Raw genomic sequence first — 19046 nt, forward strand, 5'->3', positions numbered from 1 at the left:
GAGCTGAAACAAGAAGGCAGAGTTTTGCCTTGCTTGACTTCAGCTGGGAATGTGTGCAACAGGTTGACTCTATGTTTACGCCACTCAACACATGCCCAAAAATGACGATGAGTGTGCCCCTAGTATGATTTTGAAGTTACAAATAGATTTTTGCAAGTAGGCAAATTTACAAATATGGAATACATGATGAGGATCAACTGATAGGAAAAATTAAGGAAAATGAAATTAGGTCCCAAATCTACAGAGTATGAATATAAAAACAAAAAATCAATGTAGTTTCCATTTTGAAACTCAGAATGCACAGTAAAAATACTGAGAAGGAAACATTTGATATATGATTTTGATCAAGTTAAATAAAATACTTTTTGCTCTGTTTAAAGGCACTGCTCACAAGCCGGGGGTAACATCATCTAAAAGAAAGTTTTCTCAGAGAGAGTAACTGATGCCTAGTTTATCTTTACAGTAAGACATGTATCTCTCCACTCAAAACTACAAAATTACATAACTTAAAAAAGATTCACAAAGGTGTAATGTATCTTCCTGAAATGACGAGACCCCGTAACTGAATGAAGAATGAAATTAGTGATGAGGAGATTATTCATCAAGGTAAACTTATAACTACTGGTCTAGTATCTAGAAATTGAAGTTAATAGGCAAACAGACTGAGTGGTGCATAAGACTTTACTGACAAAATTGGTACCTCTGTTATTTTACATTCAAAAGTACTTAACGATTCTATGAAACAGTTGCTGCTCAATTAGACCTCATTTATATGTTAAATGAAGTAAATGCCATTTCATTTGCACAGAGGAATCTTAATAATGATTAATGGAAATTTAATCAAATATGAGTTGAGACTGCAATGTGTTCAGCAATAGAATAAGAATGAGTTATATTGGTACTAACCAGATCCATTATCTGGATCATGATGCTGTTGATGTCAAGTATGAGGGTTTGATCCTTACACAGCCCATCAAGCAAAAAGAATATTATGTAGAGTTAAAAGATGGCATCTCATAATCGGCTCCTCACTTTACAAATGTATCCCTTTGGCTACAATAGACAAAGTGATTATGAAGAAGGAAAATCACTCAAAGTAGCTCAAAAATATGTCAGTCAGTAGTTTTGTTTGAAAATGCAAACAGCAACAATTGAAAGGATTTATTAGTAAATAGGTTCTTGAATATTAGCATATAAAGCCTACACATCCAAAGAATTACATTTAGTAATTCTCATAAAAGGGAGAGTGAGATCTTTGTTCCTCTTCCTTCTGCCATATCCAGTCTCCACCCATTATCCCAAAGCTTGGATAATTATATAATATTCTGATATTAGGGAATAATAAGTGGTTTATAATGTGTATTTCAATCAAAATGGAAATAAATTTTAATTGAATTATTTAAAATATGGAGTGTTTTTTTTTAATATGTAAACACTGAGCTCAACTTGAAAAGCAAATATATGTTACATATTTTATGTAGCACCTTATTGTATTCTTTGGCATATTTTATTCATAGTCTATTAGTTTTGGCTTTGGGTTTATATTATTACAAATAATTATGCACTGTGTTGTTTTCTAATGCTCGTGAAAAACAAATGTTTATAAATGTGTTCTTATCTTCTTTCTTCTAAATTAGTTTTGTTGTTCTGTGGGCGTCGCAATCCTGTCCCCCTGTCTTTTTTTTTTTTTTTTAATTTATTTATTTGACAGAGAGAGACACAGTGAGAGAGAGAGCACAAGCAGGGGGAGTGGGAGAGGGAGAAGCAGGCTTCCTGCCGAGCAGGGAGCCTGATGCGGGGCTCAATCGCAGGACCCTGGGATCATGACCTGAGCCGAAGGCAGACGCTTAACGACTGAGCCACCCAGGCGCCCCACCCTGTCTTTTAATTCTAATACTGACCCTCCAAATTATCTGTGTAATTATACTGAATTCCTAGCATCCTAGCATTATTAGGAGAGCAGGAAGTATAATTCATTTCCCTCATTACCTGATGTTTTATGAATACCTTTTGCTTCAGTAAAAATATTCTGGCTGTATGGATATTTGCCTTTTAGTCTTATAAATTGTGCAGAGTTGAGTAAAAGAAATAAATTCTTTTTGATTATTAGACTGTTATAAAAATGAATGGAAGCTACCATCTATTTTTTTTTTTTTTTATTTATAAGCATATTGAATATGCTGTGCCAGTGAGTGAGACTGGTGTTCAAGATAATACTTACACAATATCACAATGCCCCTTTGGTAATTCCACTGCTACAGGGGAAAATCACTATTAAATTTAGTTTGGTATTATACAAACCTCAGCATAGTGGCATGCTTCATGTAGTATATAAATCCAAATTTTACTTTTATGGACAAGACACAGGTACTGAGTTGTTAAGGTCTCATTTGAAGACACCCACTGAGAAAACTGCCCGCTGTTCAATTTAGATATCTCAAAGGAATAACAAGAGAGACTCAGTTGTTGGAACTCAGGCCTATGTATCAAAGAATGTGAGCAATGCATACAGGGCTTCAAGCTGAAGAGAAATGGTGTTATTAATTCATGTGAACTATTCTTTCATTAGCAGTCCCAGTTTGCAAAACACTCTGCTTGTGCTGGGTACTCTTTTCAGCTTTATATTTTACAACCGAGGCTACTAGTATTTTAGACTTTGAAACACTGGTGTCTCAAAAGGTGTCATGACAACCCTAATCTAGCTATGTGATAATATCTGTTACATTTTTAACATTTAGCTTCAAATGTGTATTCAGAAAATCTAACCGATCATGTAAATAGAGCTTACGGTGTTAGATACACTATAAATTCTGTGGAAAATGATTAATTAGGAAAAGCATGCTGCTGGGAATGAAAATTTGTGAACTATCAGTTGGGATTATTTTTAAAAGGTAGACGATAGTTTTCTTACTTTTAAACTTACTAAGTTATATGTCTATAACATATTTGCTCAGCTTATGTAAAATAAAGTATATAAAAGTATACAATATATAAGGCATATTAGCTTTCCTCATTTATATACCATTTGATTTAAATTCCATAAATCTTTGTTGCTCTTTCTCAGGAACCACATCTTTTCAATAAGCACAAATATTTAGATAAATACAAGGATGTCACATACACATATATACTGTTTCTCCCTCCCACTCCATATGTCATGACTTCCATTCCAGAGATGGAATTCTCTTTTTTCTTCCCTCTATATTCACCCCTCTACCCTGGCATCAACTAGTATACCAAAATTACAGAGATAAGGAAGAACTATATATGACTATCTGCCCTCCACCAAAAAAGGACTGCGTGTGTGCCATCCTATACCTTTGCCTGACACATTTCTGTTAACACCACATCAAAATCTTTCATGTATTAAGGCATTATCTACAGTTTGTGTCCAGTACCCAGCTCACCTTATATATATTAATTTACCTCAGGATAAGCTTCTCTCATTCCTTCTCTTTGTCCTCTCTCTCTTTGCCATCTTATTTCACTTTCTTCTATTCATTCTATTGGTGAGCCAAAGAAAAGCAGACAGAAACAAATGAAAAATTTTTTTAAAAAAGTACAAATAATGGCTAAAAGGGTAAATGTGAGCATTTAGAAAATCACTGCAAGGATTCCCTTTAGAAAAGCCCACTATGTAGTTTAGTTAGACTTAGTATACAGTTAAACTTTTCAATTGCTTAAAATGCTGATTCCATCTATTTACCCAATTTGGTATATTTTTTTAAAGATTTTATTTATTTGAGAGAGAGCACACGAAAGAGAGAGCAACAAGTGGGGAAGGGGCAGAAGGAGAAGCAGATTCCTTGCTGAACAGGGAGTCCGAGGCGGGGCTCAATCTTAGAACCCCGGGATCATGACCTAAGCTGAAGGCAGACGTTTAACCAACTGAGCCATGCAGGCACCCCTGCCCCCCAATTTGGTATTTACTTCCAGTTATTTCCAAAACTTAAGTGGTTTTCTAAATTCACAAGTGTGAGGAAGTGTGAGGGCAACGCTGTGTCAGGGAAAGCTCTGACAAGTGAAGCAATGATGGCTGCCGTAGGTTTTCTGCATGATGTCGCCCCAAATCAAACCGATCTGCTTGTGGAGTAGCTACGTGCTTAGTGGAGTTATTTTTCTCCCAGAAGTTACTGGTAGAGTTCTGTTAATATTGCAGGAATACTTCAGGAAGTGATGCTTTTTTTCTCAATTTTCGTTCATCTTGTTCTGTCTATACTATAGCAGCAAAAACTTCCACAAAATCTCTATTTGAAGATAGACTCCAGGATCTCTAACATGCATCCAACTTTTCCAGTGTGTTCACATGCTTTTGTACAAGTCATATGTTTTTGATAAGTAACAGTGTAAGGCATATCAAGTGAGGAAAATGCTGCATGCATGAGCTTATATCACTAAATTTCTAAGAAAACACCAATCATATTTCTTAATGGCTCTTATGTTTAGAAGGGCCTCTTAATTTTTATTTAGGAACATGGATTATAGAATCATGTTGTCAGAGATTTGGTTTTGGAGGTACCAGCTTGATAAGTTTGACCTTGGGCAAATAAGTTAAAACCATGATTCCTCATATATGAAAACAATTCCTACAACAACTGATGTATATTAAGCATTTTTTATTGAAATCCAGGATTCATTGAGTATCAATATTGGATATTATTATTAGATCAAATATACTTTCATTAATTTTAATTTATGCTTTATCCATTAATCCTTGTTATCCTGCCCCAACCACAGAGAATAAATATAACACTTTTACCTATGGAAATTCTTGAAATATTTAGATTGTAAAACCATGGTCCAAAAATCTTTATTTGCTTATGCTGACCCTTGCGACTTTAGAAATTATTATGACTTGAGTTCCTCACAATTGATCCTCCAGGTCACCATCTTCTGTGTATTTATTAATAAACATTCTTTTTCCATATGAAACCCTGAACTAAATTACTATATTCCAGATATATCTTTATTAAAGATGCAAAGATTAATTATTTTTCAAATGTTTAATCAGCATTATACATTATAATTGATGACCTTTAAGATTGTTTTGGGCTCTGTCTCTTCCCTGTTATTTTTCTCTTTCAAAACCACTTTATCTCTCCTTCCTTCTTCCCTCCAGCTATTTTTATCTAAGAACAAAGTAAGCATCTAAGTTGGAGATGGGGGAGGCAGTGTTCCAGAGGAGGTATCAGGAGAGTGGGAGAGAAAGGAGTAGGATGCTGTGGGGACAGATTTAGTATGGGATATAGGAGCTCAATTACTGTGAGAAGGGCATCTGTGCAGTATGGGGACTCAGGACAGCATGCCAGGGCCAAAGCAGCGTGAGGAGTGTTTCTGCAAGGGGTGGATTAGGCAGGTGTTCACAAACTTAGGCAGTTTAGTAAAAGGCAGGGAAGGGAGGAGACACAGCACAGTGCAGATTGCCAGAGACCATGCTGGGGTAGAGAAGGAATTGTCAGCCAACATGGGAATTCAGAGTCTGAGTGCAGCCTACACATGGAGGAGGTGCAGTCTGGTATAGGATATTAGAAATCGAGCAGGGTAAGATGGACGTTCTGTGAGGGGCCATCTGGGGTGGAGTGTTCAAGTCCAACCAGGTTAGGAAGGGAATCCTTGCAGGGAGTGGCCAACACATTGTATTGTGTTATTTGGGAAAAATAAAAGATTACAAAGAGTACAATATGACTCCAAAATTGTAAAAGGAAAATGGATATTTGCACATAAAGATAAGCTGGGAGGATATATAACCCTCCAAATAAACATAATAACCGTAAGAAAAGTAATACAAGCATATGGTAACAAATCCATACAGTAAGAAAGAGAACACAAGAAAAAGTAAAAAGTCATTCCTCCCTTCACTTTGAACTCCTGTTCTTCCAGAAGCAAACTTTTTTAACCATGTAAGATACTAGATTTTATGATAGCTCTTATCCCATTTTGAACTATATACTACACTTAAATCTTTATTTCTTCAAATATCAACGTAAAACAATCTGTCTTGAGTCCCCAAACCTGCTGTCAAATATGAAGAATGTAGCTCAGTTCCCCTCTCGTAAGACTTTGGGGAGATGAAAGAATAGCATGATATTGGTCTTAAAACCCTGGAATTATGTAGGTTTTGTTATTTATCTGTTAACATAGTAGCCACATTTTTTGTACCCGTTACTATAAGGCAGCTGTGTGTCTGAAATGAGGGTAATTGGCAAACATGTCTTCATTTGAAATTACACCTATCTTTATTTTAGAATCACATTTTCTTGGTATGTTTCCATTAATGAAATGAAGATAAATAGTGCCTATGAATTTTAGGCAGACAAGTTGTTTTAAGTAGATAATCCCTTTAAGACACAATTTCAGACCTGGAAGACTAATTTATAAGGATCAGGATGTGCCTTTTTTGGGGAAAAGACAATATTTGGTTGAGTCAGTAGACATAGGCTCAGATATCAAACACAGATGATCAGGCCTTAAAAGATTCATAGTACTATGGTGTCTGCTTTCTCTGTGAGAAGGCTTAATGCAATCAGGAGGGTTTTAAACATTGTTTGGGTATTATATTTGATAGGGAATAAAGGCCATGAAACAATTACAACCTAGTTCTATCTTTAGAATCCCTGTCTTTTAAAATTTATTTTAGTGAAATATAGTACTGCTTAGGCCAAAAACAAAAACAAGCTATAATAAATATAATTATATGAATTCACTCTAATAAACTAGTTTTTGATCATGCTATTTATTTTAGCGAATTATCTTATCATATTTTACTCAGTGTTTTGTAACTTCCATATTTTTCTAAACTAGCAATACTAATGTATATGTCACATAGTAACATGTTAATATATAATGTATGATATAACAATATATAGTGTATAAAATGTATTAATGTATAATAATGTATATAATTTTTTGTGGGAGGTGAAGGAGAATATATTCAAGCAATCCATTCAAAAAATTTCAGTCTTTAGTTTTGCTTTAAGTCCTAGCTGATAGTTTTACTGGAAATAAAAATTCCAGATTAAAGGTATTTTCCCTCTAACAATTCTTTCCCAATTTTTCTCTAACATCAAGTGTTGGTAATAAGTAGCCTGATACCAATCTAATTTTATTATAGGTAGGCTTTTCTTCCTCCTTGGGGACATTTTGAAATTCCTATTTGCTTTCATCAAGGTAAAATTTTACTTGTCATGTAAAAGTAGGGTACTGACTTTAAAAACTATAGACATTCCTTGAAATAATCAACATGGCTCCAGTTTCACTGGCTACAGTATCTCTGAAACTACCCCCCACCATCTCCAGGACTACATTTGGAAACTCTTGGTGTACCAAAGAAAGAATGGCAACCATTTGTAATATTCCCTTTTTAATGATCTGTCTGTCTAGCTGTGGCTTACATGGTATATATTCCTGTCCCCTTAGTCTTCCCCATAATGTCTCTTCTCCACGTGACTCTTTCCTTTTCTCCCTTTCTTAGAGCTGATATGTGTGTGTGTTAGCTTGCACATGTGTATGTTTGTGTAAACATTTCTTTAGCATTGTTTCACTGGGTCACTCATGTGCTTATCATAAACTGTACAAGAGAATGTTTTTTTTAACTTCCTAAAGTGGAGTGACTTTAGAACTAAGATTTATTGTTAAGGAAAAATCCATCCCTTTGAAACTTACCAATTATTTTACAGTATTGATGTAAAAAGGAATTTCTTTAATGAATATAATTTTTTTAAAGTTGGCTTAAGTCTTCCACTTAAAGTGACAATAATAGGATTCATTATTTATAAAAGCATGTTTTTAAGCCATCTGTAGAAGGAAATTTAGGCTTTATATTCTTTATAATTTTATACTAAACCACTATTTAGTGATGTGTGGAGTTCTTTAAAAAGTGGCAATATATAATAACATTTATATATGGGCATGTAATATGTGTGTGTGTGTGTGTGTGTGTTATCCTTTAGGCATATATTGAATCTCTTTTGTGTACTAAATGCGGTTGTTTTTACTAAGCATAGAAATAAACAAACACCTTACTGTGATGCAGCTTCCATTCTATGTACAACCATAAAGTAAGCTCAGTATCAGTAGTGAAACCAAGGCACTTATCTGACATCTCCTTGAGAGATAAGAAGCGCTTAGTGAGACTAGTCATGATGTAGGCAGCTCTGAGGGAACCTCCGGTGATAGGAAGCAATTACCTAGAATGTCTCTATATCTCAGTGACTTAGGAACTCTGAAATGTTGCCTTTCCATCCTTACTTCACTGAAGATCTATGAGTAATATGAAACCCAAACGTAATTCAAGAAAACATCATGGCACCATGGGAAAAAGTTGTCTGCAATTTAGTATAGCTAAATTTTGAAGCTTATTCCTGTCACTCACAAGCTTTATATTCTCTGTCCATACAAAAAAACCCCAAAAAACAAACAAACAAACAAAAAAACCCTTTTGTACTGTTCAACATAAGAATTAGTTATGTAGATCCTGTTAAGGGAAAAAATAGCTTAAGTTTAAGTGGTTAAACAGAGGTAACAGTTTTTATTCAGCTGTTGCACACTAGGGAAAATCTGAAGATCAGGTAATTTCCTAAGGCATAGCAGAATTAGAAATTTATAAGTTAAGGAGAAAAGAAGGATACAGGCCCAGATAGGTCACCGTTTTCTTAATTCGTAACTGCCACTAAATCTACGGTCAGAATGGCTGGAGATTCTTCCATTTTTCCGTGCCTCTTGCTCAGGATCGTTGGTTCAGTCTCATTCTGGAAACTTTCAGAACATTTCTTTCCAGGGCTGCTTTTATTAAACTGTTAGAGACCAGCTGCTAACTGCACTTCGAATTATACAGGGTTTGTACACTGGGGGTGAAGGGGCAGATCTTAGGGACTATCTCATAGATTCTCTTATGACAGATGGATAGATAGATAGCTAGATAGATAGAGATAGGTAGATAGATATATGGGAATAGGAAGGGAGAAATGGTTACTTCATATGGATCTTATAAAGCTCAAATTTTATATCAGTCCAAAGTATCCTGGTTTTCTTCTGTCTTAAAAAGTTGAGAATCGTGAGCATGATGGTTAAACGGCACTGCTTTAATTATGCAAAATATAAAAGTAAAGGTAACTGAAATGGTTGCTATATACAGTTAATTTGAGAGTAATGTTTCTGCCAACCTGCTTTACAAAGTATCTTAGAAAAGTGCTATAAGCATTTAAATGAAATATTTGAACATGCCTTAAATTAGAAACTTAAAAAATACTGTGCACAGTATTCTGGGTATATTCTCCTCACTGGTTACATGAGAATCGATGGGCTAATTTCCCCATTAACCTAGTGGAAAAAATAGTCAAAGAAGGAAATATTTTTAAGAGATGATTCTTAAAAAGAATAACCCAAACATTCTTGATTGTATTCAATAAGCAGGGAGCTATTTTAAATGAAGGACTAGTATATAACTTGTAAGGTACCTTTGACCTGTAGGAGGGTTTAGCAACACGTGTGTTTCAATAATCACTCATTTTCTTTAATATGCTGATCTTTAGAAGCCCTTTCTATAAATAGTTAGAATCGAAGTATTGGATTTTTAATCTCCTTGCAGCAGAGCAATGGAGATTAAAGGTAATGTCAGTGTATTTTGCCCTTGAACACCTTCAAAAAATATTCATACTTGCCACAGTTTATTTTTAATTATGTCCTCTTGATCGCTGGATTTGGCTATAATAATTTCACTAGATTTGGCAATTTTTTTGTTTATTTACATAAAGGACATGGTAGCTACTTCTTTCTTAAAATTATCAAACAATCAAACAATTAAACATGTTTATGGTATGGAAATATGTTTAGTATATATGGACAGAACATTAAGAATATGAGTGTGCTATTTCCAATGGAAAAATCTATCACAGAGTTTGCTTACATATGTCAGTAGAAAGCATAAAACTGTTAGTATTTTATTCCTTCTTTGGGCTGAAGCAGAGGCTGTTAATTCACTAATCTTTATTTTCTCTGTGTTCATTCCTAAAACCAATAGATCAAAGATGTGTCCAAGAATTAAGTATGTAGAGCTAACACAAAATTGGCATTTTGGTAACTTGACTCTGTTGAAATTATAACTGGCTTAAATATTTACACTTGGAGGTTTTGGATGTGCTTTTGACTTCATATTTTTTACATGGTACACCATGTGCAGAATTAAAATTATCTGTATTTCATTTCCCAAATAGGCCAATCTATTTCCCTAAAGTCTTATTAACCGGAGAGTCTCACCACTTATATCATGCCTTTTAGAGCTTTTCTATTCTCCATTCTGAGGTACTACAAAGGTATCTTGAAAAAGTTACAGGACATGTTTTAGATCAATACTGTTGCCAAAATTTTTAATACAATCTGAAAAATCTAAATACCAAATAACTATCTTCTTTTAAATTGAATGCAGTACTTTACTTAGCAAACAGCTCCTCACCTAGGTTTTCTTTCCCAGTGATTGGCAGCACCATAAATTTATTTGCCAGTGTCTGAGATCAGTGCATAGGCATTCATATCTCTTTCATTATCAATCACTAAATCTGATTGACTCCATCTTTTATATTCTCAGATTGTCTATTTCTTCCTACCAGCCTTGTTCTCACATATATAGTGCAGGCAACTGATAATTCTTACTTGGATAAGGGAGTGTTCAATCATTTCCCTGAAAGCAACCCAGGTTAATTTTCCAAAACAAATTGTCACCCAGCCCCAACTGAATTCACATTAAATATAAGATGAAGTCCAAATGCTTCAATGATGCCTATAAATTATTATATAAATGTAGCCTAGCCAAACTTGCCCTTTTTCTCCCTGTTTCTGAACCAGTTATACAAAACTGATCTGTGATGGCTTGTTTCCCCCAAACTTTTAGACTTTCAAACATCTCTCTGGTTAAAGCACTGGTCTCTTTCTTCTTGCACCATGTTATCTATCCACCAAATCCTCATAACCTAGGACTCAGCATTTTCATTTTTATTTATTTTTTTAAAGATTTATTTATTTGGGAGAGAGAGAGAGAGAGCATGAGGGGGGGGGGAGGGTCAGAGGGAGAAGCAGACTCCCCGCTGAGCAGGGAGCCCTATGCAGGACTCCAGGACCCTGGGACTGCAGGATCATGACCTGAGCTGAAGGCAGTCGCTTAACCAACTGAGCCACGCAGGTGCCCACTAGGACTCAGCGTTTTCAGTCCTAATGCCTGAGCTTATTGTCTTTTCTGTGGGATGTTATTGCTTGTTCACTTACCCACGTTCTCTGTCCTAATTAATGTTCATCTCCCTTTTGTCATTCTCATGGGCACATCACAGTATCTAGTTCAGTGCCAAATGCATGATAAACATTTGATAAATATTTTGAATGAATCAATGAATGACAGTTAAGAGAAATAGAAATATAGAATTATTCATGTATCTGTGTTATACATTAAATTCACTTGCCTTATTGATTTTGTGTGGTGTTTTTTGGGGGGGAAGATATCAGTGTGTCCACATCTGTAATGTGTTACTCAGTCTCTTTTAATTCTATGTCCTTTTGAGAAAAATGACCAAGTGGAAGGTTTTGAGGAAGTCAGAGGTGAAAGCTCTAGACAATAGATGGGGGAGGTCATAGGTGCATAACCTTTCACTAGTAAATGAAAGATGAAATTATGAAATTTAAATATAGAAGGGAATTTAGCTCTTTCAGAATGGTTGATTTTATTTTATTTTTATTTTTTTAAAGATTTTATTTATTAATTTATTTGATAGAGGCAGAGATAGCAAGAGAGGACACACAAGTGGGGAGGAGAGGGAGAAGCAGTCTCCCCAGTGAGCAGGGAGCCCGACACGGGGCTTGATCCCAGGACCCTGGGATCATGACCTGAGCTGAAGGCAGATGCTTAGCCAACTGAGCCACCCAGGTGCCCTGTGAATGGTCGATTTTATACAACAATGAAGACAGGACAGCAGCAGAGGAGAAAGAGAGAAACTTCCTCTTTGAAGTTGCTCTTTTGGTAGGTCCTCACCATGATTATCCTTTAAAAAGAGAAATTTAATCTAATAATGTTGGAACCTAGAATTTAAAAGCCACATTTTATAATTTATAAACAGTGATAGTGACAGAATCTGGAACCACTGCTAAAGAGGAAGGCTAATTTATATTTTGTTACTACTGACTGTATTTCTTGGCATAATTTTAAAACTATAATTCTTATAAGATTATTAGGGAAAAAAAAGAAAACTTCAAATATACTGTGTTCATTGTTAGTTTTATGAAATCCACTGCAGCAGAAGTCTTCATGTTCATCTGATAGTCACAGATTATTGAGGAAAAATAAAAATTACTGTTTTAATGTAAAAAAATAGAACATAACAAAGGAATGAATCACAAAGGTAAGTAAAATGGTCAAATAAGGAAATACTTTCTATTTTCTTTTGCATTTTCAGAGGAAATTTTACCAGTTGTACATAGAGATATATTTAATTTTTTCTACAACTGTCCCATTAATATTACTACTGTGCGGTATTTTATTTTATTTTATTTTTTGGAGGGGATATCTTACTCAGGCTCCATACCCAGTGCAGAGACCAACACAAGGCTTGATCGCACAACTCTGAGATCAAGACCTGAGCTGAATTCAAGAGTCAGATGCTTAACCGACTGAGCCACCCAGGCGCCCCTGCTCTGTGGTATTTGATGACATGTGAATTCATTAATTAAAATTAAGTTATTAAAAGCACTTTATATATAAATTTAAATTTTAGAAAACATTTTTATCCTTATCTATATATGATATAGTTTGACATGTTTTTTAAATTTCCCCCTTTCTACATTCTTCCTACAAGTTCTTTCCCAAATTCCAACTGATTCACCTCATTAGGCTGATTTTCTTCCCCAGTTAGGAATAAAGAATGCTGCAGCACTTCCATTCTCTATTACTTTTTTTTAGTTTGGCTTTCTGGGTTTTTTGTTTGCTTTTACATGTTTTCCAGCTTTATTGAGATATAATTGACATACAACATGGTGTAATTTTAAGGTATACTATGTGTTGATTTGATACATGTATTTATTATGAAATGATTACCATTGTAGCATTAACAAACACCTCCAACATCTCACATAATTACCATTTCTTTTTTTGCATTGAGAACATTTAAGATTTACTCCCTTAGCAACCTCCATGTATAAATGCAGTGTTGTTAACTATAAACACCATGCTGTACACTAGGTCCCCAGAACTTATTTATCTTATAACTGGAGGTTAGTACCTCTTAACTAATATCTCCCCATTTCTCCCATCTCTCCACCCCAGTCCCTGGTAACCACCATTCTATTCTAAGTTTCTTTAACTTCAGCTATTTTAGATTCCACATATAAGTGATAGGATACTGTATTTGTCTTCCCTTTTCTGACTTATATCACTTAGCATAATGTCCATGTTGTTGCAGATGGCAGGATTTCCTTCTTTCTCATCATCTCATCCGTTATTGTATATCATACATATAATATGTATTATTATTATAGATTATAACATTATATTATAACTATCATATATATACAAATACACACACACACCCACATATTCTTATCATCCATTCATTCATCTAGTCCAAAAATACCACTCCTGTGTATATATCCAAAGAAATCAGGACCTCGAAGAGGTACCTGCACTCCTGTGTTTATTGCAGCTTTATTCACAATAGCCAGAATATGAAAACAACATAAGTTTCTCCATTGTTTTAATTGGGGTGCCTCTCTGAAGTACCAAAACATAGAGCGAGCTAGGTGACATAGAAAAGTAGAGAGTTTCCTATCATCTATGTATAAATCTCTCATTTGTTTACTTCCTTTTTCACTTTATGTTGACATTATATTTCCAGGACAACCCACTGAATCTCTAATATTTTGTGAAGCTCTGTCCAACATTTATCTGCTTAGCATCTCTTAATCTGAGATCTGTACTCTTTTCAATGTGACAAATAACTAATCTGAAAACCTAATTACTAATTGTTTGTAAAAGGAGAATTATTTATATGTTCATGAGAGGTTAGGGTTATATTCTTACTTAAATGTTAAATTAATAGTGGTATATAAAAGAATAAGAACTAAATTATCTTCATCCAAAATGATTATTTTAAAACTATTTTTATTTTCAATTTCTCTTCAATTGACCATGTCACCATACAAAATTTAATAATTGAAATAGTAGTGTGGAATACCATCATTTGTTAGTTCACTGACAGAACATTTATTATTTACATTGAGTTTAGAATTTATTGATTGGTGCAGAAGTAGCTTCAGGCTGAAGGAGCTTATTGTGTATTTGGAATTATGACAAATAAGTAGAATAATGCCAAATGGAGTGATAGCAAATATATTAAAGTCATGTATGGGTGCTGTGTAAACATATCAGTAAGCAACTGATCAAATTCCTGAGAAGAGTTTAAGTCAAAAATTAAATGAGATCATTGAGAATACAAGGATCTTTACATTAAAGGTGGATTATGGATTACCAAATGAACAAAATTCTAAGCAGAAAGAACAACCAAAAAGAAAGCAAGAAGTGGAGGAAGCATGATATATAAGGGAGCTGCAAAAGTGTGTGCAAAGTGCATGGTATACTTACACTTGAGTATATGGAGAAGGAATTGGGAATAGGAGGAGAAATTCTGGATCAGAAGATCAGTGCCAGGTCATGAAGGAAGTTGCAGGCCATGTTAGGGATTTTGCCCTTTATTCTCAATGATGTTTGATCTCTTGATGAATATTAAGTAGAAAATCATGTGATTATTCATGCTAGGAAGATTTTTTTTAAAAAAGAGCAGAGGTGGCGCCTGGGTGGCTCAGTCGTTGTACTTCTGCCTGGGATCGAGCCCCACATCGGGCTCCCTGCTCCGCGGGAAGCCTGCTTCTCCCTCTCCCACTCCCCCTGCTTGTGTTCCCTGTCTCGCTGTGTCTCTCTTTGTCAAATAAATAAACAAAATCTTTACAAAAAATAAAAATAAAAAAATAAAAAGAGCAGAGACTAGACTTCAGGCATCAAGACTGGAAGCATGAAGGACAGTAGATAGTGACTGCACTAAATCAAACTTGGAAACATGAGGGACTGAATTAAAGTCATAAGTAAGGTTAAATTGCTAGAACTTGGATTTGGGGAGGTGAGATGTTGATGACTCCTGGGTTTCTGGATTTTCAAACTAAAATATTTACAACTGTTGGTGTCTCACTTGTAGCCTACATCAGTCAAGGGTAGAAGTTGACAGTACCATCATTGTGTCTCCCCTGGATAAAAAATTTTGTTCACAATTGTTAGGGGCTCCCCAAATAGGATCCCTGCTGGTCAGGGAGCTGTGGAAAATGAATGAGAGTAGGGAAGACCAACGGAGGTGTATACAGGTATTTTTTCTGAAAGGTGCAGGAGCTGGGAACATAGTTAGCTTTTTCTGATAACAGAAATGGTGATTATTAAACCATGGTTTGAACCTCCTGGAGGAGAATGGCGCTCTGTTGGTGAATTAAATTTAAGGAGCTACCAACAGTTTGTGAGAGCCCCACCACAACATTTATCTTTGTGAGGAAGGTTTTCAGGGGACACTTTGGGACACAATGATTTTGTGGTGCTGGAGACATATTGCAATAGAATAAATATCATATCTATATCTTTAGATCGTTTATCTCTATATAAAGTTTCTTTCTCTCCCTCAGATTGGGGTTATTATTCTCCCTCCATTAGCACAAAATCATTGTGTTCCATTCCAGTAGCAAAATTTCACCCTGAGAGAGGGACAAAAGTTTGATTTAGTTAACTTCTTGGCAGCAGTCTCGGGCGATTGCCTCATATGATTTTGCCTCTCTCAATGCATATGAATGGGTCAAGTTCTGGTAAGAGTCATTGATTTGGCATGGAGTTGTGTACTCCACTCAGAACAATAGAGTCCTTTATTTATGCCCATTCTATTATAGTGAATATATTTTCACATCTGATTGGATGATAGATCCAGCCAGCAAAAGTGACAGTCTGTGAGGTGCAGACTTGATCAGTGGTTTGATTGCAATTGGTCACATCAGAGAACAGGCCCTTAACACGAACACTAGTCAATGGGTCATCTGTTGTTTTCTAAGGGCATTTGTCTTTCTCAGAGAAATCTCCCCAGTAGGGCCAAAGAGCAGCCTGACAATGGTCAGGACCACTGCAAAATCTCTGAGATAATTCTTGTTTCCAAATGGACTAAGGTTGGCTTGACATGGTACAGGGGATGGTGGGCTCTAATGTCATTCAGGTGATACAGTTATCCCTTCATAAGCATTATACATTCATGTTCTTCACAAGCCAGCTATCCAGAGTTTCAGTGATTCACCTGAGTTTGTACATAGCAGTTACAAATTTCACTTTTTCATGCTTAGCATAGGTGTACATCTCTGTAACTTTTACCTGAAAGGGATCAGAAATTCCTGCCCACCCAGGAGGACCAAGGGCCGCCTGCCATAGTGATGACAAAGTCCACTTGCCCAGAGAATGTTTAGCAACAACCATGGTACCACTGAAGCAGCTGTCTTTGAATCTGTTTCCTCATTTTCTCAAATTCTGTTAATCAGCCCACCAGGACACATCCTTCCTCTTCCTGAAAGCCATGTCTCTGTCGGCATCCCATCCTCATTGCCCAAACTGTCAAGAACTGGGAAGGGTCTGAAATGTTACTAGATATGCAAGTTTAAACATTAGCCTCTTACTATTTCTTGGATGCTGTCAGAAGATATGACCCTCCTAGAACAATGACAAAGGGATTAGTCATTTCAGTAGTCAGAGTGTCAAGTTCTTTTTGCACATGTTCTATAAGCCCATATTTCTAAAGAGCGATGCAAAAAGAGGCAAGTGACTTTTGCACACACAATGGGTTGAATTACAGGAGAAGAACCTTTTTCTTAGGAAATTCAAATCTTTTATGGTGGACAGTAAACATACCTGTTATCTGCTCTGGAGGAAAATATCTTCCAAGGCTATTTGCTATACACACATCCTTGAAAAGATAGTCTAGAAATAAACCAATCAGTGCCTCTGATGACTGGTTATCTAAAAGGGAGGACACCCATGGTGAATTGTCTTCAAGTATGCAAAAGTGGAGAAAGGAGAATTAAAGGAACAAAGAACATGCTTTCTGTTGTATAAAAACCTGAAATGACTTTATCTGGTCCCTTTACTCATGCATGGATGAAATTATCCTCAAGACCCACTTTTACTAGACCCCTCCTGTTACAAAAAGGTCTATAATAAAACTAGATTATAGCATAATCCAGTTGGAGAAATGAAAAGCCTGCTTTGGGAAGGCACAGACTACACACTGAAGCTGTTAAATAATTTTGCAAAATTGTATTGGAGAGAAATCTGTCATTAGATTTGATAGAGTAACTGAGATGTGACCTACCCAACCATCACTTTTTGGACATTAGAACTTTGCAGGACCCAGAGGCCCTTCCCAAACTGCAATGTGGGGAAACAGATTCCAGGCAGAATACAGCCTCACCAAATTAAGGAGACAGAGTTCAAAGTTACAAGGTGCTTGTAACATAAACTTCTTTGCATTTTATTTTTACAGTTTCACTCAATTGCCATTTCCTCATATTGCTAGGGTTTCATTTACTATACTGTGTATTATTTTTACATTTATTCTAGTTCTCTTTCAATGAATAATAAAAAGAAGACGATGCCAAAGTTCTAAATTTATGATTGCTAGAGAGATGACTCTTGCCAGGGCCCTAAGATATGTGTGCTTAGTCCAAGGAGATTGTTTCAAATTAAAGCATTCAGTATTATCCTGAGTGGGTCTGTCTGTCTCTCTCTTTTTTTTCTAATGTAATGAAGCTTCACTTTTTATATCATGGGGTTTTATGTCTGTCTTTTATTATTAGAAACCTGTATATAGCTTAACAGTATTTCTTCAAAATTTATAAAGGAATTTAGTAATTTTTTCCATTTTTTGACTAAGGAACCATGTCTATACAAGCCTATTCTTTGAAATATTTGACTAATTTATGTTTTTGAAAGAGTGACTTATCTTTTTAATAATTGATCTTTTGGTATGATCACTAGTGATCGTCAATATTTGGACTCACTTCCAACCTTCTTGTTTTTGCTGCATTTCTTCAGTATTTGAGGATATTTTTGTCTGAACATTTTAGTGTTTGTACTTTCCTGTTTTTAAAAGTTTGTCCCATGTTTATATGTTTTATGACCAAGTACAAATTCATTAGGATAAAATGCCCCTCTAAAATGAAAATAATTTAAAATGATAACTATTCTGTTTTGTCATCCTTTTAATCCTGTGTATGTACTTAACATTCTCTTTTGAACTCATAGATTTTTATAAATTCAAATGATCCAAATTATCATAGTTTTTAATATTTAATTGCTTATTTAATTATTACAATGTAGCCAGTGAGAGACCCTCTAAGATGGTTTCAACACATCTTGAATGTATTTTAAAAGTTAGATAGTGACAAGAGAGTTCACGCCAAGCCTATTTGTTTTTCCTACCTAAAGCTATGAAATCAAGGGTCATCCCAGGAGCCCTAGTTAACTTTTAGTAGAGATTAGTAACAGAAGTGAAAATAATATCTAAATTATTTTGTAAGGATGTTCATGAAAATGTTTCATGGACTAAATTGCAACTATTCTATTAAAATACTTTTAGAAGTCATAGAGCTGGAAGATACATCTTTTTGTAACTGATTTCCAACTAATTTTTCCATTATAACATATAACTTCCTTACAGTGTGAGGCTCTGTTGACACCAAAGACATTGTCATGCCTTGATATATGTCCTCTCTTCCTTTTAAACTTCAAGGTTGTTATACTTTTAATGCACTGAATTTCTGTGTCAAGAAGCAATTTAAATTTATGTCAATTAGAATTATAGATAAATGATATGATATTAATGAGGAACAGCAATGGTATAGATTTTATAAGGACTGAGCAACATCTTATAAAGGTATAATTGTTTTCAATCTCTTCGTTCTAACTGAAGTTTCAGTGTAGGGCCACCAAGCCCAGTATATCACCG

This window comes from Mirounga leonina, unplaced genomic scaffold (assembly GCF_011800145.1).
Source record: "Mirounga leonina isolate KUSES-001 unplaced genomic scaffold, KU_Mleo_1.0 Mir_127, whole genome shotgun sequence".
NCBI lineage: Eukaryota > Metazoa > Chordata > Mammalia > Carnivora > Phocidae > Mirounga > Mirounga leonina.